Raw genomic sequence first — 2,500 nt, 5'->3', positions numbered from 1 at the left:
ACACACACACACACACACACACACACACACACACACACACACACACACACACACACACACCTCCTCCTTCTCCCTCTACACACACGCACACACACCCCTCTCTCTCTCGACCCCCTCTTTCCCTTCCTCCCTCCCTTCTCCCTTCTCCCTTCTCCCGCTCCCCACCCTTCCCTTCCTCTCTCTCTCTCTCTCTCTCTCTCTCTCTCTCTCTCTCTCTCTCCATCTCTCTGTCTCTCTCTCCCCCACCCCTGTTTCCCTCCCCCCTCCCCCTCCCTCTTTCTTACCTCCCACCTCCCTCTCCCTCTTTCTTTCCCCTCCTCCCTCTCTCTTCCTTGCTCCCTCCCCTCTTCCTCTCCCCAAACATCTCTCTCAGTCACTCTCTTACTCTCTCTCTCTCTTGGTTGTATCTTGCTCTCTCTCTCTCTCCCTCTCTCTCTCTCTCTCTCTCTCTCTCTCTCTCTCTCTCCCTCTCTCTCTCTCTCTCCCTCTCTCTCTCTCTCTCTCTCTCTCTCAAACTCTTCTCCCCTCCCCCTTCTTTCCCTTCTTCCTCCTCTCACACTCTCCTTTACCAATGCACTCTCTACTTCCTTCTCCCTCCTTCCTTGCCTCCCCATTTCTCTCTCTCTCCTTCTCTCTGTCTCTCTCTTTCTCTCTCCCTCTCTCCCATATCTCTCTCTCTCTCTCCCATTTCTCTCTCTCCCCCTCCCTCTCTCTCTCTCTCTCTCTCTCTCTCTTTCTCTCTCTCTCTCTCTCTCTCTCTCTCTCTCTCTCTCTCTCTCTCTCTCTCCTTCACACAAACACACACACGCACACACTCAATGTCTGTCAGTCGTTATTTCTCACCTCCTTGATACACACACGCACACGCACACGCACACGCACACACACACACACACACACACACGCACACACACACACACTGGATGCATGAATCACTGCTCTGATCTAATGTCTGACTGTCAGGAAGGATCTTTGATGGGAGAGACCCTCGACTGCACTGTATGTCATGGTTTATGATTCACAGTGAACAATTTATACTGCGGGCCATTGGCCCAGGAACTTAAGCCCAGGAACCTAAGCCCAGCCCCTGTACCAGTTTATACCGCCTGGGCTAGGCCAGAACTGGGCCAAACCAAGAACTGTTGTCCAGGTAACAGGTCCTCCTCAACTGCCAGGGCCACCAGTTAGCCCTGGTGCTTACAGGTCATTTTTGAATGGGTTACCACGGCTACCATTCCATTTAGAATTTTCAGCTGGCCTGCAGTATAAACGCACCAGGAACTCCAGCCCTGGGCTTAAGTTCCTGGGCCAATGGCCTGCAGTATAAACTGGGCTAAAGAACACAGTTCCTGCTGAGCAGAGTGCCAGGAGGGACTGGCAAAGCCATCTCCACATCTGAGTTTGTGCAGAGGAACTTGGTTCTAGTACAGGAAGTTCTGCAGATTAACTTGTTTCTTGTAGATTAAAGGTGGGGTCAGAGAGAGTAGAGAGATATATACTTAAAGAATCTTTGGTGGGGTGCAGGTTAACCATTTTAAGAATATGTACTATTATGACATCACGTTGGGGGTTCCGCAGGCTCATAGGAGTCTATGTAGAACCTTAGAATCCTGGCGGAGTTCCCCCAACATGATGTCATACCTGCAACCCCACCTTTAAGTTCCGCAAAGGAACTTGGTTTCTGTAGAGTAGGCTCTACAGAGGAACTTCTAATAGAGTACGTTCTGCTCTTTTTTTGGGATAAAAGGTGAACTACTTTAACAGCAAGGGCTTGACCCTTGCGCAAACCTCTGCTCATGTCCCACTATTACCTCTAAATCTGAAATTCTTTGGGCGAATCGGTCTAAATAGGGTTAAAGCCAACCTAGCCATGCCATACGAGTCAATGGGGTACAAGAGAAAGCTGTACGTTTGGCTCAGTTACGGACCAAACCTTAGCAATTGGGTAGAGCAAATGTAAACGTTATAATCCAAACGTTTCAAACATCACCACAGTTCACCCCTCCCTCCTCAGACTCGCTGCCTCGGACACACATTATGGAATTAGGACTACAAATTGCACCCTGGGAATTAGGGCAGGGCTATGGTAAGGGCAGAGTAGAGGTGACCAGGATTTTGTAGTGATTGAAATCCAAGCTCTGAAAATGAGTTGCCACTAAATATGGCTACCCCACGCATGGGTCCTTCTTTGGCTGTTTTAACTGACCGTGACTTCACTTAGCTGAAGTTTCTATCCAAAGTGACTCACAGATATTACAGGGTATTGGTTACAGTCTCTGGAGCAGTGTGATGCCAGGTGCCTTTCTTAAAGGGACAGTTTGGTCAATTTCAACATGCAGTTGTAATGCTCACACTACCCTGGACTTGTCAGTGCCTGAGATTTTTTTTTCTTCTTCTTCAGCCGTTTCCGAGATCCTGGTCATTGTAATGGGGGCAGCTCTTTGTTTACATTTCAAAAAAACATTTTTATTTATTCCCAAAAACATCCAAAAGGTTATAA

At 48.5% G+C, this 2,500-nt stretch overlaps 1 protein-coding gene across 4 annotated transcripts in view; it reads right to left on the bottom strand.

Moving 5' to 3' along the window:
- Positions 1-2,500, bottom strand: part of LOC134439604 (A-kinase anchor protein 13) — a 162,993-nt gene that overhangs the window by 140,922 nt on the left and 19,571 nt on the right. The window lies entirely within an intron of this gene.

Source organism: Engraulis encrasicolus, chromosome 23 (assembly GCF_034702125.1).
Source record: "Engraulis encrasicolus isolate BLACKSEA-1 chromosome 23, IST_EnEncr_1.0, whole genome shotgun sequence".
Classification (NCBI taxonomy): Eukaryota; Metazoa; Chordata; class Actinopteri; order Clupeiformes; family Engraulidae; genus Engraulis; species Engraulis encrasicolus.
Note: the sequence above shows the minus strand (reverse complement) of the source record. Positions and strands in the feature narration are given on the sequence as shown.